Raw genomic sequence first — 22,445 nt, forward strand, 5'->3', positions numbered from 1 at the left:
CATTTCATTTATTTCAGGATAGTGGTAGACCACCATTTCTGTTCTATGGGTACAAATGATTAAAATGCAAATAGATTATTTCATGCTAAATGAACATGAGAAAGGTTGTTACCATGGGTGAAACCCTCGTGTCACACTTAAATGATATTCCATTTGATAGAAATTTGATTTTAAATGTTTTAAATGATGATGGACTGTTTCTCATCAATCAATTTTTGAGCCATTTGTTCTAATTACTTTTAACCAACTGCTCCCAGCAGGTTCATTTTTACTGGATGCAGTATTAATTCAGTCCTTCAGTTCACACAAGGTGTAGTAGCTCATCACATTAACTTTGAACATGTTCCACTAAGTTTGACAATCAGGACCAAATACCTTAGTTTAAATTTTTAACAATATATAAATGGTTTTATAATTAGAATCTTAACAATTTATTTGTGAAAGTTTTGCTTGAAAGTGAGTTTTTGCTGTATCTCTTTAAAATAAATTCCATATGTTTGGCATGTGTTATATACTGCAAAAACATTTTGAAAAGTGTGGCTTCAATTTCCATATATATATATATATATATATATATATATATATATATATATATATATATATATATATATATATGTAGGTTGTTTGAGCCAAGGCCTTTTCTGTCCCTTACACTGTCAAAGCATTGGTTGTAACTGTAACACACTGATCAAGTGTGTTCCTTAAAATGTCCAGTAGATGGCAGTCACCTCATAACATGCTATGTAAATGTCATTTCTCACAAAACAACCTTTACCATATAGGCCAGTACATCCCATATACACAGATACAAACACCCATGCATACACAAACATTCATACTAAAACACATATACAGAGCCCTTAATACAATATTTGAATAGTCATGTCAAAAATGTATTCCTTGTTGCAGGGCCATTGCTTAAATTTGCTTACAAAAGCTGTTTGGACAAATTTGGGTGGGATCAAATTTGGCATTTCCCACTGCACATAGGGGCTGATGGAAACACCATCACTCATGATCATTTTTTATTTTATTTATTTATTTATTTATTTATTTATTTTAGTGTAACTGTATTATAATTGTATATATTGAGGACAAGGTTATGCCATTTATAAAGAACAATCTGTCATCCAGCTGATCTCTGTGAATGTTTTAAAGCATTGATTTGTATGGGTCTTGACAAACATGTGTCCACCTTTCAAGCACTTGCATTTATTAAAACCTTTAATGCTTATAAAAATACATTTGACATTTAACAGCTAAACACTTCTATTTTCAGTTATTATGTTTTATTGGAGGACAAACATGCCTGGTGATCTGTTTTGTCCATGAGCCAAGAGCCAAAACATTTAACAGGCATTTTAGTTGTACTTTTGAAAATGAAGCAATAGTATGACAGCAATGCAAGTTTCAAATTACTGAGATTTAGCATTGTTCATTCACAAGCTTTCCCAGGGGTTTTCAGTGTATACTCTATTTTTAGCTATTGTAAAAAAAAAAAAAAAAAAAAAAAAAAAACATGTTGTGAAATAATCGTGAATGAGAGGTTGTGAATAATATTTTAAGTAGGAAACAATGGGAAACATCTCCTAGGGGGAAGAATAAAAAAATCCCATAAACCTCGCAGTGCACAAAAACATATCTCACAGATCTGACAACACATATTGCTATATAATGTAAATAATCAGAAACCTATCAACCATTAACCATCTATTAATTTACCTTTTTAATGTTCTCTATACAATACTTCAATGTTGATTTTCACTCCAAATTGGCAGTATTAAAAAAAATAAAAAATAAAAAATAAAAAAACTGACTAAAATATTAAGACCAAACATTCACTTTTCACATCTCTTCTAACCTCTCTGTTTCTATTTCTCCCTTTTCCTCTGCTGGTTTCCCACATAGATAAGCTACTTTGCGACTTGTACATGTCTCACAGACAAGAAGTACCCTTCTTTCCTTCATACTGTCCCCAGTGATGTATTTCAGAGACTGGTTCAGTTGGTTTCCCACTTTGGCTGGTGCTGGATGGGCACAGTAGGCTCAGATGATGACTTAATCACTACAGCATCCAGGCCTTTACCGAGCAGCTAAATAGGCTACACAGTCTCCCAGTCTTTCACCACACTTTTTTCAAAGCATCTTCCCAGGCTCAAATTCATTCCATTGTTGATAGCCTGGAGGGTTCCACTGCACAAGTGATCATAGCATTTGCCACTGAAAGAAAACTGCTGGATATCCTGGTTGAGGTGGCTCATAGGAATCTGACACATTGGCAATGGGTGGCCAGTGAAGCTTGGGTGACAGCCAAACTTTTCACTGTCCCTGAGTTTCACCATGTTCTAACTAGAACACTGGGCTTTGCCTTCAGGGGCACCACCATTCTAGGTGTGGAGAATAGAATGATGGAAAGTTTCTCCTAAACGTAAGGCCCTCACCTAGTGTAACGATGTGCGCTGGCAATGACGAAAACATAAAGAAAACCCAAGTGCACTTTATTTACAAGGTGCAGTATCCAAATGTGAGTATAAAACAAAACATAAAGGACTTGACTATGAAGCACAAAACACATCCACATTCAACAATACTTGACAATGGACTATGGAAAACATGAGAGTTAAATGCATGACATGGGAGAACATAAACCAATGAACAAACAGAACTCTAAACAAGACTATTAAACAATAAACCAATGAAAACAAGACACATGAACATAGAGGGAAAACAGGACATCACATGACTAGGGAATAGGAACTAGAATTTCAAAATAAAGACATGAAAAACATGGATCCACAAAATACACATGACACCTAGAGTTGAATCTGTTTTTACAAACAAGTTTTGGGAGGAGCTTTTTGGATGCAGACTTGGTTATGAGGGCAAATGTGACTGAGTTGCCCCTATGTACTGGCGCAGAAGATCTGATTGACATTGAAAATAGCTGTACTGATGTATCACAAGTGAGGATTTCCTACAATGTCTATAATGTAGTTGTGGGGATGGGGGCATGGTCATGTGTCTGTTTGCGGGAGAGAGGGAGAGGTGTGTCTCGTCTAGCTGGTTGGCATAATTTCTAACAGCTGTTTCTTGTTACAGTGATAGCGGAGAGAGACATCAGAAGCAGCCAAAACACGCCAGAGAGGAGAGAGAGAGACACGAGAGTGTGGCGTGATGTGTGTTCTGAGAGTTTATGAAGAGTGTATGTTATTAAGAGTCTGTTTTGAGAGTTTATGTTCAGAGAGTGTTTTTGTTTTGAGTGAAGAGCCCAAGAGGCCAAGAGTGTGCAGTGTGAGACAGAAAATAAAGTCTTACTTGAACTGCTTTGTTGTTTCCTGACTCCTCCTGTGTCCGAACGTACAAACGTATCACAGTAGTGTATGCCATTGCCCATGCTTTGCAGCAACTGTTACTATGTGACTCTGGGGGAAAAAAACTCACATCACAAATTCTGAGTCAAAATGTTCTCCATGGCAGGTAATAAAATATTTGTGTTTGCAAAAGCTGTCTTTTTAAATTAGCGATTGTTTGGAATATTTATATATCAGGTAATTAAAGTATTTTTTTTATATAAGCTTAATATTGTTCAACTTTGTCTTATACAACAGCTTCTTCACTACCTAAAGAAAGTCAATTTTACCAACCAGTTCAAAGAGAAGATGTGTTTCGACAAGAATGGAGAGCATGTGCCCCTCTATGACATCATAAACTGGCAGAGAGATGGCCAAGGTGCCATCCAGTTTCAGATGGTGGGCAGTTATAATGGCTCTGCTCCACAGGAGCAGCAGCTTTAGATAGATATGGGGTCAATTCAGTGGGCAGGGGGACAAACAGAGGTAAGTCTGTCCCAGCATGCCCAGACAGTTAAAATGCTCTTATGGTGTATTTTATGTCCAATTAATACATTTTTCAATAAACTCTTCTAAGTGTTATAACTAAAGCTGTTCTAAATTTTAACATGCAGGTCCCTGCTTCATCACCTCTCCTTGCCCCCTGGAACACGGCAGGCCACTCGCCCTGGGCAACCTATCTGCTGCTTTGACTGTTTGCTCTGTGCTGAAAGGGAAATCAGCAATATCTCAGGTAAACACAAGTAAATATGTGAATTAACATGGATACTCCCTGCGAGGAAAAAGTGTCTATTTGCACCCTAGTGTAAATGGCATCTGCCACACAGAGCAGCTATTTGCACCCCCAGTAGTCTGGTGGAACCACAGAAATATCTGATAAACTAAACAACAGATGTTGCTGCAGTGGCGTGGGGTGTATTGTTGTCCTAGCAACCGTGGTTGGAATCTGCGTTTTGTCCCACTTTTTTCCCCATTTGATTTTCTGTTTCCACTCTTAATATTTCCTTTAACACTGCTTGAAATAATATATAAAAATGGGGGGCCTGGGTAGCTCAGCGAGTATTGGTTTTGACTACCACCCCTGCAGTCGCGAGTTCGAATCCAGGGCATGCTGAGTGGCTCGAGCCATGTCTTCTAAGCAACCAAATTGGCCTGGTTGCTAGAGATGGTAGAGTCACATGGGGTAACCTGCTTGTGGTCATTATAATCTGTTTCTCGCTCTCGGTGGGGCGTGTGGTGAGTTGTGCGTGGATGCCGTGGGGAATAGCGTGAAGCCTCCACATGCGCTATGTCTCCGTGATAACGCGCTCAACAAGCCACGTGATAAAATGCACAGATTGACGGTCTCAGACGCGGAGGCAACTGAGATTCATCCTCCGTCACCCAGACTGAGGTGAGTGACTATGCCACCACGAGGACTTAGAGCACATTGGGAATTGGACATTCCAAATTGGGGAGAAAATGAAAAAAAAAATAAAATAAATAAATAAATAAAATAGATACAAATTTATATAAATGTTGATTTCATCGCAGTGATTTGGTCACAGTGAATGTCAAGGAGTGCAGAGAAGAGTTTAATCCGGAGGCGTGGTCTGTCGATTGCACTCGTTCCCACGGCTCTGCATCGCAGAGTGTAGCTGTGTGTGTGTGTAGATTGCATCACTTTATTACTAATATTGTGGTAACCATGTTTTTTTGCCAGAAACCATAGTTTTAATGCAATTAATCATGGTGTTAGAACAGTAATATGATGGTAATATAGTAGCTATGGTTAATTTTGTGGTTACTGTAAATGTACAAAAAATACCATGGTGAAACCAAGGTAATTTTTTTCTATGGAAAGGTTAAGGTTAGGTTTAGGGGTAGGGATTACAATAGTGTGTCCATGGGACTCTAAATAAACACACTGCAGTGATGCCCATACTGTATGCTAGTATTTAAATTTCGATTACTGAGGTGGCTGGCACGACGAACACATAAAGACAGGTATGTAGCCAATGTACTAGAAACTACAAGGCAGTTTCACACAGCACGGGACTGACAACTGGTAAAATCGCACGTGACACTTTTGCAGCCAAGACGGTGATCGCATCGTGGTTTCATCATGGTTAAGAACTTCATTAAGTCAAGTCACCCACATCATGTCTCTCACAGTTTACTAAAAAAAACATATCAAAATAAAAATTCAGAAAAATACTATTAATATTGGGCTGTTAAGTCTTTTTAGGCATAATGTATCCACACATGTATGAATCTGTAGTCTCTTGTGGTCCACGCAGTGTTAAACTGGTCCTTGATGAATTAACTGTGTAACTTTTTAAATAGTCTGGAATTTTTTTATTTTTTATTGCTAAAGCAGACTGCAACTCTGAAAAACAGATAAACAGCACTTATTTATTGTTTTTCTATTTTAAAAGCATTGACGAACTGCTTAAAATCTATTCTTTTACAGTTTTTTACACAATAAAATGCACAATGAAATATGAAGTTATTTTGGGCAGCGAAATGTTTTGTTTATAATTTAATTATAGATTGGGTGACCAGACATACTGGTTTTTGGTAGGGTCACTGATTCTTTTCTTAAATTAAATCTTTTCATTGTCCTTCTCGCTATTGTCTTTGGTATTGTTTGCAGAGAAGAAAATCAATTTTGTTGTGTCGCATGTTGATTTGAGGATACATTCATTCTAGTCTTCAGCAAATCACCATGGCAATGACATCATGCACTCTATGTCAGTCAGCACAAATGCCCAAAATAATGCAAAAATGTGTTTTCAACAACGAGCTGAAAGAAGCCGATCCATGTCTTCACGCAACACGTGAAAATGTAAGCTGGGTGTTTTCTGAATGTTTTCCCCACAAGCACAGAGGTAAAGCAGACAAGTGTCACATTCAGTCAGCTAAACTTCTCTTTTTGCATAGTGCAAGCACTTAAAGGAATAGTCTGGGTTCAATACAAGTTAAGCTCAATCGACAGCATTTGTGGCATAATGTTGATTATCTGGGGAAACAGAATATATTGACAGATTAATTTAATTTAGCATAAAAATATTTATTTTTCTGTAATTTGTTTGATTATTAATAATTGTTGTTTAATTTTGTATATATGTTTGTAGTATACTTACAGCTATGCGATGAGTATCCAGTAGGTGGCAGTAGCCAGGAAGAGAATCCCAGAGTAGACCTAAAAAGAGAAAAGAAAAGAGTTAGTAGTTGTTCACATTATGTTGACGTGACTGACAGTATTGTACTGAGCTCAAGCTGCGACTAGATCTGTGAATGATCGTGCAAATTATGCTGGCTGAATAAAGAACCCAAAATGAATCACACGCTTGTTGACCACTTCCTTCAAGTGTGTTACAAAATACTGGCGACGAGGATGGGATCAGCAGTACCATAATGAGCGAGTTGTCAACAAAGATGCTGAGCATGGATATTGAGCAACTGCAAGATCAGCTGAGCGAGGCGTTGCTCTGGCTGCGGCTCGATCAACTGCAAGAGGTGTGTGTACATGCAAAACTGTCTACAGAGGGACAAAGTAAACGGCACTCGCTGATCAAATTAATAAGTGAAGCAGTAGAGAGTGTTAAAGAGACGGAAGATGATGACATAGCCCGCCAACATGTGAAAGATTTGTTAGAGTTTTCCAGTGGGATAACGCAACGCAGCAACTGTGCAGTACAAGATGTTGGCGATGACGCAGACATAAATTCAGCGAAGCTCACGCATTTACAGAAACAGTAAACAGAACTGCAGCACTATTTTGAGTAATCTACGAGCATGCTGAAAAGTGAAATTCAACACTTAAGTATGAAATTTCCTGATGTATCAAGCCCCTCCATGTTTCTGAAGTCACTATTCGACATGATTTTAAGATTAATGGCCAAATTGGAGAACGAGGACAGAAAGATAAATTGTCATACAACAACTTGATGCACCAGATTGACGCTGGAGTGAACAAGGGACACAGAGAATCTGAGATCATCGATGCTGTAATAAGAGCAGTCAGTCCGGGTATGAGCCTGCGTGATATGCTGGAGATCAAGACAGATTTAACCATTTCTCAGTTGCGTACGATTCTAAAAGGCACCACAAGTGAGTCACCACAAAACTTTCTGTTTCGAGCAATTTAATTGAAAGAAAGACTTTTAGCTGCTGCCAGAGAGCCTGATGGAGAAGAATAGTACAGTACTGATCTAATTCAGAAAAGATTTCTGCATGCATTGGGAACAGGGTTATCCGATGATCACATTAAATATCAGCTAAAAACCTGCCTTGATGATCATACAATCACAGATGAAGTTCTCATCACAAAGATGAATGAAGCTGCAAGTCTTGAGTGGGAACGACAACAAAAGTTCAAGAAAAGCTCTCACGTCAAAGAGACTACAGTCAATGAAGTCCAGGCAGAGCTACATCAAAGTCAAGAAAGAATGGGCAATGCCGCTGGAGGTAAAGTACAGTCCGCATGCACACAAGTAAAAGCTTTGAAAATGCCACAGGTCGTGGACAAGAAAGATCTGAGCTCTATGAGGTCGTCAAGCAGTTGAGAGAGGAGATCGGAGAAATGAGGAAAGCGATGAGCACTTACCTTTCAGCACCTCCACAGCTGCGAGAAAGGAAGTGGGGATGCCGTAGATGTCAGGAGAGTGGCAGAGGGGACCAATGCGACCACTGTTTCAAATGAGGGCAAAGTGGACATCTTTCCAGAGGGTGCAGGGAGAACAGAAAGAGGAAACCCATTTAGCAGTATGTCGGTAACAACTCACACGACATCATCACTGTGGCCTGACCATCAAAGGGAGCAGACTAAAAACACAGTGAACTCCTGTGTGACAGCATTAAGCAGTTGGAAGCCCGGGAGGCAGCTAAGCAGAAGGAGAGCCATCTACAGCTTATCAGATCCATAAGTGCTAATCAGCTGTCTACCAAACGTAATGCACAGTTACTGAACCTGATTGGAGAGAAATGTATTGTGAACTGTTTCTTCGATGGCGTGGCAACGCAAGTGCTATGGGATACTGGCTCACAAGTCTGTTTCATGAAAAGTGGAGAAAAGAACACCTCCCACATGACACTACGCAGTCTCGAAGAGATCCTAGGTCCTGGAAGCCTCACCGGTCGAGTAGTGAATCAAATGGTCATCCCTTTTAAAAGCTGGGTTGAAGTGACATTCAAGCTCGGAACAGACAAAGCCACACCGTTGGAATTGAAGGTACCTGTATTAGTATCTGGTGATGATGGTGTGGCAAAGGAACCCATTATTGGATACAATGTCATCAAGTATCTTCTGAACAGTGGAGTAGATCGACCTACCAGTGTAACGACCAAAGCCATGAGTACCACACTTTCCTGTGATTGTAAGAATGCAGAGGTGTTGCTCAACTTAGTGAGAAGCCAAGACAACAGGTGCAGCGATGGAATAGCGAAAGCAGGAAGGTCAGTAACAAGAATTCCAGCAAAACAGGCAAGAACTATGAAATGTTGCATCAAAACAGGCCCTTTACTACCTGACCAAGATGCTCTTTTTGTGCCAGATGAGTGTGCGAAGTGGCCAGACGGATTGAGGATGGAGGAAAACACTGTCTGCCTCCAGAGAGGGACCTGTTCACGTATCAGCATTCCAGTGATCAATGATACTGTTCATAACATTGACCTGCCTCCATGTGCAGTTGTGGGCTATATGCAGTGAGTAAAAGCCATCTACCCTGCTGAGATGAGACCAGTGAAGCCCAGCAAGAGAGTGCCCATGCTACTGTCGCACACACCGCCGAAAGCCTGTTCCATAAATACAGGGAATGAGTCATCCAATCCACAGAAAATGTTGACACGATGTTACCGATTTGACAGAAAGATTTATGGAACCCTCCTGTTCACGTCGATCATCTAACACCTGAACAGCAGCAGAAAGTGAAGCAGCTTTTGAGAGAGGAGAGTGATGCTTTTGCTCGCAATGACAGCAATGTGGGATGTATTCCATCGCTCCAGCTAAAGATTCGCCTCAGTGAGACCACACCAATGAAGCACACATACATGTCTGTCCTGAAGCCATTGCGTAAAGAGGTTAAAGAATACCTAGAGGATCTGTTGAATAAGGGATGGATTACTAAATCCAAGTCACCATATTCCTCGCCGGTAGTCTGTGTGCGTAAGAAAGATGGAACTTTCCTCCTCTGCTGTGACTACTGGGATTTAAACAAGAAAGAGTTTAAGGGGTTCGTAGAAGAGTCCAGTCATCCTCTCACCACGTTCATAACACCGTAGGGATTATATGAATGGGTGAGGGTCCCTTTCGGATTGTCCAATGCACCTGCCGAATTCCAAAGGAGCAAGGAGGAGTGCCTGAGAGAACTGCGAGATGAGGTATGTCAACTGTATTTAGATGATAATTTATTTCATTCAAAGATGTTTGAGAATTATCTTCAGGACATCAGAAAAGTTTTGCAGTGTTATCAGAAATATGGTGTCAAGTTAATTCCTCAAAAATGTGAAGTGTTTCGAAATCAGGTACGATTCTTAGGGAGGCTGGTGACCAAAGATGGGTACATGATGGACACCGCTGACATCGCTCCTGTCCAAGCGCTGAAGGAGAGAACCCCTAAGACAGTTGGCGAGGTGAAAAAGTTATTAGGATTTCTCTCTTACTACCGGTCCGACATTCAGAACTTTTCCCGCAAAGCCACACCTCTTTACATGCTACTCGCCGAAATGAAGACATCAAAGGGAGAAGTGCAGCCGAAGTGTAAGAGCAAGGGTAAAAACTGCCAAGGACAGCTTGCATCATCCCATCTAGTCACATGGACAGATGAACATCAAGAAGTTCTTTGTGAATTAATTGACTACTTATCAAATCCACCAGTGCTGGGATATCCAGATTTGAATGAACCCTTTGTACTCCACTGGGACGCTTCACAGGAAGGCCTTGGAGCAGTGCTGTATCAAAGGCAGAGAGGCAAGTTAGTGGTGATAGCATATGGATCAAGAACCCTAACCCCTCCCGAGAAAAATTACCATCTCTACTCGGGAAAGTTGGAGTTTTTGGGCCATGAAGTGGGCCATATGCGTGCGGTTCAGAGATTATATCTATTATGCCCCTTCATTCATGGTGTATACGGACAACAACCTCTCACGTATGTGATGTCAACAGCCAAACTAAATGCCACAACGTACAGATGGGTAGCCAAACTTGCTGACTTTCGATTCACTATAAAATACCATCCAGGAAAGTGGAATGGGGATGCTGATGGTTTGTAGTGCATGCCGCTGCGGATGGAACAGTACATGCAAACCTGTTCAGAAAAAATACATCCTGACGTCATAATCAGCATAACTCAGTCAGTGATGGTACAGAGTCGTGAGAGAGGGCCATTGATGTGTCCACTCACCATCAAAACAGCGTTGTCTGGAGAACAAGAGAATGAGCTGCTCACATCAGTTGCCGAGATTCCCAAGGAAGTCTTGAGAAAAGCCCAAGAGGAAAATCCTGAAATCAGAGAAGTCTTGACGGATCTCAAATCTAAACTACGGTCCATGAACAGAAGCCGAGGTAAAGAGGCTTGGGGACTGATGAGGGAAAGAGCTAGACTATACCTGGATGAACATGGTCTCTTGTTCCGGAAAACAGCAACCCATCAGCAGCTTGTATTGCCCAAGAAATACCACAAGCTTGTCTATAAGGAGTTACATTGAGACATGGGCCACTTAGGGGCAGAACGGGTGCTGAACTTGATCAGAGATCGTTTTTATTGGCCCCACATGCAAAAGGAAGTGGAACACTACGTCATGCACGCCTGTAGCTGCTTGAGAAGCAATCATCCAAACAAAGTGACCTGACTAACATCACCACAACATATCCATTTGAGCTGGTTTCTATTGATTTTCTGCATCTGGAGAAGTGTAAAGGAGGTTATGAATATATGTTAGTTGTGATAGACCACTTCACATGCTTTGCTCAAGCGTATGCGTGTAGAAACAAGAGTGCCAAGACAGCTGCTGATAAAGTGTTCGGAGGGACTTTGTTTTGTGCAAAGTTCCCATACGACACCGTATCACCCACAAGGGAACGGCCAGGTTGAACGGTTTAACCGCACTTTGCTAGCCATGCTGAAGACCTTACCTGAGACCGACAAATCTGACAGGAAAACATCACTTGCAAAAGTTGTGAATGCGTACAACTGCACGAAGAGTGAGGCAACAGGGTTTGCACCCTATTATCTCCTGTTCGGTCATACTCCCAGATTGCCCACTGATATTATGTTTAGTGTAACAGCGAAAGACCAGAGGTCCTCTTACCGCGACTATGCAGAGGACTGGAGAAAGAGAATGATGGAAGCTTACAAGTTAGCCTCAAAAGTGTCACACAAACAGAAGGAAAGAGGAAAAGCTTTGTATGACAAGAAAGTGCAAGGAGCTGAACTGATCCCTGGAAACAGAGTACTTGTCCATAACTTTAAGGAGAAAGGTGGACCTGGGAAGCTTCTATCATTTTGGGAAGGACAAGTTCATGTCGTCACCCAGAGGAAGTACCAGGATAGTCCAGTATACGAAGTTCGACCTGAAATTGGGAAAGGAAGAACAAGAATACTGCACAGAAATGTATTGTTACCATGTGATTACTTACCTGTAGAGAAAGAATACTTACCTGTGAGACCTGAAAAAGAAAACAAGAAAAATGTCAGGGTTGAAAAAACATCAACAAAGCAAAACCAAACACACTGTGATAGTTCAGACAGTGATGATGATTGGAGATGCCTGACTGGGATGCCAGTTAACAGAGAGAGTCAGAACGACAGTAGGCATCTGCAGTCAAAACCCCCAGAACCTCATCCAGAGGACATGGTGATGCTGAACGATACAGTTCCAGAAGAGGAAAATGAGCAAGCAGCAGTCCAGGGAGAAGGTGACATGTCGTCACAAGGGGGAGAGGTCGAAGAAACAGATGATGCTGAAGAGAGTGACTTGGAAAATCCTTCACAACCTGCCTGCAAAAGAGTATATCCTTTGAGAAACAGAAAAGCAAAAAAGATGTTTACTTACCATACACTAGGTCAGCCTAGTATTGTAGATGGATAAGCTGACTAAAAATCTAAGTAATGAGTTGTAGTTAAAAAAAAGCAGTTGAAGTTGAATTAAAACTATATTAAGATTAAGTTCATGTTTTTCAGTTTTATTAAGTTCATGTTTTTCAGTTTTGTTGGAGATAAAGTAGTAACCGTAACATTCCAGAAGAAACATTTACAAAGTAGATTGTTTCCATGGTTAAAAGGTTAGATTCCTTCATTGAAAGTAAAGTTTGCTGTTGATGAACAGCGATGGTGGTAGAAGATCATGGTGCACAATGATGTCTAGGCTGTAAACACACTGCATTGAAAAGGAGATAAATGTTGTGTGATGTGTAAAAGTATAGCACAAGTACTAGAACCATTGTATCACTGACTCCTACCAAAGAAATAATCTAAGAGGGGATAACCAATAATGTATTTTGAGAATGTCGGGACTGCATTCTATTTTGTAGGGGAGAATGTGGGGAAACAGAATATACTGACAGATTAATTTAATTTTGTATAAAACAATTTAAAAAAAAGCTTGATCGTGCAAATGATGCTGGCTGAATAAAGAACCCAAAACTAATCAAAGGTTGTTGACCCCTTCCTTCAAGTGTGTTACTATTACCACAAAAATAAATGGACTCTTCCCTCCTTTTCTAAAAGCAAAAATGCACTTAAGCACTTACAATGGAAATGGAAGGGGGCCAATTTGTGAACATTAAAATACTCACTGTATAGCCAAATGGCATAAAGGATATGCGTGTAAACATGATTTTCGTGGGATAAAATCACTTACTAACCGTATCTGTGTAAAGTTATAGCCAATTTTACAACTTCTTTGCCATGATGATATATTGTCAAAAAACCCCTAAAACGACTGTAAAAATGGCAATTTAAACAACTTTACAGCTCAAATAATACATGAGTTTTAACAGAAGAATTAATGCAAGTGCTTTTATAAAATAATACGCTTCACATTTCTTTGTTTAAACCCTCCAAAAATGGGCCACATTCACTTTCATTGTCCCCATTCACTTCCATTGTAAGTGCCTCATTGTAACACAGATGTTTATTTGTATTTTTATAAGAAAAGTAGAGATGAGGCTAAATTAATTTTTGTGATAATCAATATTATGTCGCAAATACTGTTGATTGAGCTTAACTTGTATTGAACCCGGAACTTTCCTTTAAATGTTGAGATGTGGGGATTGTATTTTGAATTTTAGGTTCCAGTGTTGTGAATTTGTGTTAAAATGTGTACCTGACATGACAAGTCTACTCATAATTACACATGCAATATGAAATTATATGGATAGAATAGGCTACATTGAATTTGTAAATAAAAAACTAAAAAAAACTAAAAATAAAAACTAAAATGTGGTTAGTGAAAAACAAAATATAAAATAAAACATACATTTTCACAAAATATATTGCAGAAGTTTGCATACCCCTTTTGTTTTAGGCCTATAATTTTTTTTCACTTGACTGAATTTTCATTTTTGGGTGAACTAATGCTTTTAGAACCAAGGGAATGTAAACTTTTGAACCGGATAATTTGTTTGAATTCAGTTACTATTTTTGTCTTGTGGAATATATGAGAGTACCTGTTGTCAGATAGCTTCTTCAAGGTAGTACTAAATACATTTTTATGATACCGCTTATATTTTTAAACGATAACACACGAACGCATCAGGGTTTTAGGTGCACAAGCAGTGCGTAGAACTGCCCCAGGTTTTCCGCGAATTAACAATCACGTCCGTGATAAATGGCCCTAATATTAGCAGTGGGCTTTACCAGTATTTTCAGATGTAGCATTTGCAGTGAAGTAGTGAGATGTAACTTCTCAGTGTCATGATTTGAAGCAGAGATGAGATGGGAGACAATGGATCTACACGCAAACTTTGAAGGTGATACAACACAATGTGGAGTTATACGAAGACCCAAACAATATCATTAACACTTTAACAACAATAACAGGAACATACTGGGAAACATGCTAGGTAATATAAGAACTGATAAAGAGTGATAATCAAAATCAAATCAAATCAAATCAAATCACTTTTATTGTCACACAGCCATATACACAAGTGCAATGGTGTGTGAAATTCTTGGGTGCAGTTCTGATCAACATAGCAGTCGTGACAGTGATGAGACATATACCAATTTACAATAACATCAAATTAACACAACACAATTTAAAGTCTAATATACACATATTTACACACAACACAATATACAATATAATAACATACACTGTACAGTACAATACACACAATATAGATACACATTATTCAATAAAACAAATAATATAGAGTATATATAGAATGTACAGTAGGCTGTACTGTATTGACATTCAGGTTGTCGGTTGATAGTAAGTTGTTAAGAGAGAATATAATATAATAATAATATAATTTATGACAGTCCAGTGTGAGATGTAAGAGTGAGAGTAATAAAGTGCAGTGCTGATGTATTTTGATCATGGGAGATCAAGAGTTCAAAAGTCTGATTGCTTGGGGGAAGAAGCTGTCATGGAGACGGCTGGTGCAGGTCCTGATGCTGCGATACCGCCTACCTGATGGTAGCAGTGAGAACAGCCCATGGCTCGGGTGGCTGGAGTCTCTGATGATCCTCCGAGCTTTTTTCACACACCGCCTGGTATATATGTCCTGGAGGGAGGGAAGCTCACCTCCGATGATGTGTCTGGCAGTTCGCACCACCCTTTGCAGTGCTTTGCGGTAGTGGGCTGTGCTATTGCCGTACCAGGCAGAGATGCAGCCAGTCAGGATGCTCTCTACAGTGCAGGTGTAGAACCGTGTGAGGATGTGGCGGTTCATTCCAAACTTCCTCAGCCATCTCAGGAAGAAGAGGAGCTGATGAGCCTTCTTCACAACGACTTCAGTGTGGATGGACCATGTGAGTTCCTCAGTGATGTGGACACCCAGGAACTTGAAGCTGCTGACTCTCTCCACTGGTGCTCCATTGATGGTGATGGGACTGTGTTCTTTTCTTCTGAAGTCCACCACAAGCTCCTTTGTCTTACTGATGTTGAGGGAGAGGTTGTGCTCCTGACACCAGTGTGTCAGAGTGTGCACCTCCTCTCTGTAGGCTGTTTCATCATTGTCAGTGATCAGACCTACCACCATCGTGTCGTCAGCAAACTTAATGATGGCATTGGAGTTATGTGTTGCCACACAGTCATGTGTGTACAAGGAATACAAGAGTGGGCTGAGAACACAGCCCTGTGGGGCTCCAGTGTTGAGGGTCAGTGATGAGGAGATGTTGCTGCCTATTCTAACCACCTGGCATCTGCTTGACAGGAAGTCCAGGATCCAGCTGCACAGTGAGCTGTTTAAGCCAAGAGCCCGGAGTTTCTCATCTTGCTTGGAGGGCTCTATGGTGTTGAAAGCTGAGCTGTAGTCTACAAACAACATTCTCACATAAGTGTTCTTTTTTTCCAGGTGGGAGAGAGCAGTGTGTATTGTAGATGCAATGGCATCATCGGTGGAGCGGTTGTTGGGGTAAGCAAACTTCAGTGGGTCTAGAGAGAGAGGCAGCACAGAGCAGATGTAATCTCTGATTAGTCTCTCAAAGCATTTGCTGATGATGGGGGTCAGAGCAACAGGACACCAGTCATTTAAGCAAGTGATTTCTGATTGCTTTGGAACAGGCACAAAGGTGGATGTTTTAAAGCATGTGGGGACTACAGAGAAAGAGAGGGAAAGGTTGAAAATGTCCGTAAAAACACCAGCCAGCTGGTTTGCGCACGCTCTGATGATGTGGCCCGGAATGCCGTCTGGGCCCATGGCTTTGCGGATATTCACCCGTCGGAAGGATCGGGTTACATCCGCTACAGAGACGGAGAGTGAACTAACCTCTGTAGCTTCGGCTGCGAGAGCTCTCTCCGCGAGGGCAGTGTTATTTCCCTCAAAATGAGCATAAAAAGTATTTAGCTCATCCGGGAGAGAGGCAGCGGTGTTCATGGCGGAGTTTTTATTCCCTTTAAAGTCCGTGATGATGTTAATTCCCTGACATATGCTTCTAGAGTTGGTGGTGTTAAACTATCCTTCAATCTTGTTCTTGTACTGGCATTTTGCCGTTCTGATAGTTTTTCGGAGGGCATAACTGGCTTGTTTAAGCTCCTCCACGTTCCCGGAATTAAAAGCGGAGGGCCGCACATTAAGTGCTGTGCGAACATCGCTATTAATCCATGGCTTCTGGTTCGGATAGATCCGTATTGTTCTGGTCGGAACGACATCCTCTACGCACTTTCTGATGAAACACATTACGCTATCAGCGTAAAGCTCGATGTCGTCATCAGAGGCGGACCGGAACATCTCCCAGTCCGTGTGATCAAAACAGTCCTGTAGCGTAGAGTCTGATTGGTCCGACCAGCACTGGATCGTTCTGAGAGTGGGTGCTTCCTGTTTCAGTTTCTGCCTGTAAGCGGGCAGAAGCAGAATGGAAGAGTGGTCCGATTTGCCAAATGGTGGGTGGGGGAGGGATTTGTAGCCATCCCGGAAGGGAGAGTAGCAATGGTCCAAAACCTGGTCCCCTCGTGTGTTGAAACTAATGTGCTGGTGGTATTTTGGTGCGACTGATTTGAAACTGGCTTTATTAAAGTCCCCCGGTCACAATGAACGCGGCCTCAGGGTGTGCAGTTTCCTGCTTGCTTATAATCCCATACAGTTCCTTGAGTGCCCGGTCTGTGTCGGCTTGTGGCAGGATGTACACAGCAGTGATAATGATCACTGTGAATTCCCTCGGTAGCCAGAATGGTCGACACAGAAGCATGAGAAATTCCAGATCAGGAGAGCAGAAAGACTTGATAGAATGTACGTTCCTCTGATCACACCAGGATTTGTTGATCATTAAACATACACCAACACCTCTGCTTTTACCTGAGAGGTCTTTCGCTCTGTCCGTTCGGTGCACGGAGAACCCCGTGGGTTCAATGGTTGAGTCTGGAATCTCTGCAGTCATCCAAGTTTCCGTAAGGCAGATAATGCAGCAGTCCCTCGTCTCTCATTGGAAAGAGATTCGCACTTTCAGCTCGCAGAGCTTGTTATCCAGAGACTGAACATTTGCCAGTAGAATACTGGGTAGCGGGGGTCGATTTGCGTGGCGTCTTACTCTGATGAGAACACCGGCTCTGTTTCCCCTTTTCTTCCTGTGTTCCCGTGGCCGTGCAGCACAGACAAAGGGGTCTGCTTGTGTGTTTGTAAACAGCGGGTCGACGTTGAGGAATTTGAAGTCCGGTTTACGGTGTGTAATTGCTGAACCAATGTCCAAAAGTGTTTGTCTGTCGTAGACAATAAGGCAGACAACATCCAAGACAAAAAACATAAGAACTGTAAACAAAACAAACAAAACACTACCATGTTGTGTCGGAGCTCGCAACGCAGCAGCCATACTTGGCGCCATCTTGAGTCCATACCTCAGATAAAAACTAGAGGGCATATAGAAAAATTGGTGCTTGATGAGGGAATAGGGAACAGGTGAGGAAGATGGGGAGCAGATGGCTGTGATGAGGGCAGTGCAACATGGGAAATGAAGTTTGGGGTAAACTAAAAACAGAAGACAATAACCATATCAAAATAGGAGTACTTACGAAAAGAATGGTGTCTAACTGTGACACTTAGTGAGTGCTAATTATTACTGTGTTAACTCATTATTTTCCCAAACCAGTCGGCAGATAGAGACAAAAAAAAAAAAAAAAATATATATATATATATATATATATATATATATATATATATATATATATATATATATTATTTCTTTAGGTAGGGATCATTTTACATAAAAGTAAACTAAATTGCAGTGGCGAATTCTCAGGGCCAGCAAAGCCTTCTCTGCTGGCCTAACATGCCAAGTAAATAAATATTTTTCATCCTTTCATTCTCAATCACCTTTATGCCTATGTATTTTTAACCACTTTCCACTCTTAATTAATCTACAAACAAATACAGAAAAACGAATAGTATATCCAGTCAGAATTTATTCCTCGATGCTTACAAGCAAAGTGTGACAACTGTTTAACAAACCGCATGCCCGAAGCCGAGCTCCTTAGCCGAAGCAGCGTGTGAGTTTGAGCTCCACCCTCTCAGGCCTTCAGAATTTCCACAGAATCCCTCAACAGTGCAAATGAATGGGCAACTAAAGTCAGATTGTTAGATTCATCAGCCAATCAGACTAATTTATTTGTTCTTGATGGGTGTGATCTTTAGGATATGTCCCGGTCGAGGCCTTCTAGCTGGCCTTGAGTGACGCAATCATGCTTTAAGTGATCTTGCTGAGGAGTTGGCTCATTTCCACATTACATGATATTAAAGCTTGTTTAACAAATGCCTGCAGAAACAGGTGTATAAAACATTATAATCTCTTTTGATAATTGTACACCTGAAGCACAAATGCTAGCGCTGCAGCATTGTTTATCAGTTGGGTTGCTAGGAGACATCTCTAATGAGAGTCAAACACCTGCTAAGCTAACGGAGAGCATTGCAGTTTTGTTTCCTTAAACGTCATCTTCTGAATATCGAGGAATGGAATGCATTTATGGTCGGAGATATCAAGAAGGAATATCCCACATCCAACTTGAATGGAACGCAGCATAACCGTGTACCCTGACAAACGAAATTTATTGCAAGCAACATTTAAATCACAAATATGAATAGATAGATTTTTCCAGGTATTATAGACCTCCTTGGTAGATTCATATGAAAAATTAGGATTTTTGAATGTCTGTTTGGGAGACGTTCAATTCACAAATCAGTCATGCTGCAGTTAAAATTAGGCTTGCTTGAGCATTAAGTGTAATTTCAAGTTCTGGCTTTCGTGCGTGGATGTGTTTTTAAAATGTCAATTGGTATTACTAGTTAGCTGTGACATAATGTATGATGCCCAAAGGCATAGGGTGTCTATTCATTGTGAAACTGTGTTTTCTTAATGGCATGAATCACACTGAAGGCCTAGACTTTAAATGCATGGCCCGCCACTGCTAAATTGAAAGGACAAATTGGAATGAAGTAGAAATAAAAAGAAAATTAAAATTAGAAACAATAATAACTCTGATTTTAATGACTAATGCAGCTTTCACTTTCTTTAGTCTATGTTTGAGTGGAGGGGAACAGCAACAAATAACTGAAATGTCAACAGAATACAATAGGAAGTGTATTGAAGGACAGTTTTGTCTTCATACACCTAAAGCATATGCTTTCAATCTGAAACCACTTTGAAGTTTGTTCAGCAGGAAACTAATCATAAAATATAGAGGTGTTTTTGTTACATTTATATTGACAATTGTGTTTTCTTAGTTGTGAAAGTTAAAATAATCTTAAAATATTGAAGTTGATTTCATGATTACAATTTGAATTCAGATTAATTCGGACTCAACTCGGACTCGGCCTGTTATGGAACTCGGTCTTGAGTCCAACTCTGCTCCTTTTGGACTCGGACTAGACTCGGACTCGACTGTTTAAAGATTCGGACATGACTCGGACTCGACTAAGGTGGACCCGAACCCAACTCTACAAATAGCATCTGCCAAAAAATAAATAGCAGCCAAAGCTGCTGGCTGGGTTTAGATAGGTTTTGGGCACTTTTCAACTGGTCAGGCTGGAAGACCAGCTAGACCATCTTAAACCAGCTAAGGCCAGAAAACAGCTTTTTTTTTTTTTTAGCAGGGATGAATCAATTCTACACTCAGTGACCTCTTTATTAGGTACACACGTATACCTACATATTCATGCAATTATCTTATCACTCAATTGTGTGGCAGCAATGCAATGCATAAAATCATGAAGATACTGGTCTAGAGCTTCAGTTAATGTTCACATCAACCATAGGAAAGGGGAAAAATTTGATCTCAGTGATTTCGACCATGGCATAATTGCTGGTGCCAGACGGGCTGGTTTGAGTATTTCTGTAACTGCTGATCTCCTGGAATTTTCACGCACAACAGTCTCTTGAGTTCACTTAGAATGGTGGCAAAACCAAAAAACATCCAGTGAGCAGGAGTTTGGCGGAGAATGGCCAGACTGGTTCAAGCTAACAGAAGGGCTGCGGTAACTCAGATAACCCCTCTTTATAACTGTAGTGAACAGTATAGCAAATCAGAATGCACAGCACATCAAACCTTGAGGCGAATTGGCTACAACAGCAGAAGACCACATCAGGTTCCACTTCTGTTAGCTAAGAACAGAAAGCTGAGGCTGCAGTGGGCCCATCATCTGTGTACCTCAGCAGAAATTCAAAAAGATTCTTCAGACCAGACTATATTTTTCCAGTCTTTAACTGTCCAGTTTTGGTGAGCCTGTGCCCACTGCAGCCTCAGCTTTCTGTTCTTGGCTGACAAAACTGGAACCTGACGTGGTCTTCTACTGTTGTAGCCCATTCACCTCAAGGTTTGACATGCTGTGCATTCTGAGATGCTATTCTGCTCATTACAATTGAACAGAGGGTTTGACTGAGTTACTGTAGTCTTTCTGTCAGCTCGAACCAGTCTGGCAATTCTCCGTTGACCTCTCTCATCAACAAAGCGTTCTGTCCACTGAACTGCCGCTCACTGGATGTTTTTTGTTTTTGCCACCATTCTGAGTACACTCTAAAGATCATGCCATGGTCAAAATCACTGAGATCACATTTTTTCCCCATTCTGATGGTTGATGTGAACATTAACTGAAGCTCCTGACCCGTATCTTCATGATTATATGCATTGCACTGCTGCCACATGATTGGCTGATTAGATAGCTGCATGAATAAGTAGGTATACAGGTGTACCTGATAAAGTGGTCTCTGAGTGTATTTATTGTATAGATACTGGATGTGCTGTTTGGGAAGTCTGGTTGACCCACAGTGTATTTACATTTCTACCACGTGCTAGTTAGTGCTTCAAATGCCCCCAGTACTACTGGCCAAACAAACAGAGAATTTCCTGTGTTGCTTGCATAGAGGAGTTCCTCTCCTACCATGAGATCATGGGTATCAGTATAATTTCTTTCTCTCTTTGGAGTCGCTGTGGCAACTGTGATCACAGTGATTTTCTTCCTCTTTCGAAGCACGCCCATAGTTAAGTCCAACAACTCTGAAATGAGCTTTCTACTGCTGTTGTCTCTCAAACTCTGCTTCCTTTGCTCTCTTGTGTTTGTGGGTCTCTCACTATGGACATGCCATACCCGGGCAGGCTGTGTTTGGGATCAGTTTTGTCCTCTGTATCTCATGCATATTGGTTAAGACCATTGTGGTGCTCTTAGCCTTTCGTTCCACAATGGCTGGTTCCAGGCATTGCTGGCTGGCACTAGCACTTCCTTACCCATATAAAAACACATCCTATCAGGGTGGTAAGATTTTTCTAGTATGTTAAGATGTGTAGCCACTTGGATTTTACCTGGTGCTGGGCTATATTGGATTACTTTCTTGTATGTGTTTGCCCTTGCTTTTCTTGGACGAAAACTTCCAGATACATTCAGTGAAGCTAAGCTCATCACCTTTAGTATGCTCATCTTTTTTGCAGTGTGGATCTCCTTCATACCAGCATACAACAGCTCACCAGGGAAGTATATGGTGGCTGTTGAGATATTTGCCATTCTTGCTTCCACTTTTCAACTTGTTTTGTATTTTTGTACCTAAATGTTATGTAATTCTGCTGAGGCCTGATTTAAACACTAAGAAGGGAATGACTGGAAAAATTACAAAATGAATTTTTTATCAAATTACAGTACATAATATTATTCCTGTCAGTGGTCATTTTATATGACTATTTGTCATATTCTTTTTTTAATGATTGATCATAATTTTTTGTAGAAATCTACTTGCAGATTCGATAATATTTCGCTTAAATTGAATAAATTACAATTTTTGCTAGTTTTATTTCTGCATCAAGCTTCTGGATTTTTTTGTAACCCTAACCCTAATCCTAACATGACACAATAATTGATACTGTTCATTGATAATTATTAATACTTTTAATGCCTTTAATGTAACTGTTAATTTCGTATTAATACTTGATGTACTCATGTTGACATAAAGCCATTTTAAGTAATACAAAGCC

The 22,445-nt window shown here is 40.6% G+C and overlaps 1 pseudogene; it reads left to right on the forward strand.

The window, feature by feature from the left end:
• The first annotated feature begins 95 nt into the window (after positions 1-95).
• LOC127417095 (extracellular calcium-sensing receptor-like) lies at positions 96-22,094 on the forward strand (annotated as a pseudogene).
• Positions 22,095-22,445: the final 351 nt, after the last annotated feature.

This window comes from Myxocyprinus asiaticus, chromosome 26 (genome assembly GCF_019703515.2).
Source record: "Myxocyprinus asiaticus isolate MX2 ecotype Aquarium Trade chromosome 26, UBuf_Myxa_2, whole genome shotgun sequence".
Classification (NCBI taxonomy): Eukaryota; Metazoa; Chordata; class Actinopteri; order Cypriniformes; family Catostomidae; genus Myxocyprinus; species Myxocyprinus asiaticus.